Consider the following 441-nt stretch of genomic DNA (forward strand, 5'->3'; position numbering starts at 1 on the left):
ACTCATGTTCAATTGTGCCAGTCTTATCCCCAAGCGTGGAGTAACTTTCAGTGACGTACGTTTTTTTCAGCCATCTTCTTTCTTCTATTTTACTTACTAAACAATTTCAGTACATACTTGATTGCTGTGATGGTTTGTGAAAACTTTTCAACCCTAGGGAGTATTTTGTTGAAATTGTGTGAGTCATATGTAGTAGAAAATCGATGTACAGAATGTGCAGTAAGTTGTATCACATCTAACAAAAGCAAAATAAACACAAAAACAAATAAAAAATTTGCACTTAGAGTGAAGTCCCTAATAGATCAGGTAATGTAAGAGATCATACTAACTCAGGTCTGGGCACATACTCATGGTCAATGTTTGAGCATTGTAACACTCCCTAGGGCTTCATTTTTGTTGTTTCTATGGATATATTCTTTGAAATTATATATATATATATAT

This window comes from Neophocaena asiaeorientalis, unplaced genomic scaffold (genome assembly GCF_003031525.2).
Source record: "Neophocaena asiaeorientalis asiaeorientalis breed wild unplaced genomic scaffold, Neophocaena_asiaeorientalis_V1.1 scaffold10, whole genome shotgun sequence".
NCBI classification, from domain to species: Eukaryota; Metazoa; Chordata; class Mammalia; order Artiodactyla; family Phocoenidae; genus Neophocaena; species Neophocaena asiaeorientalis.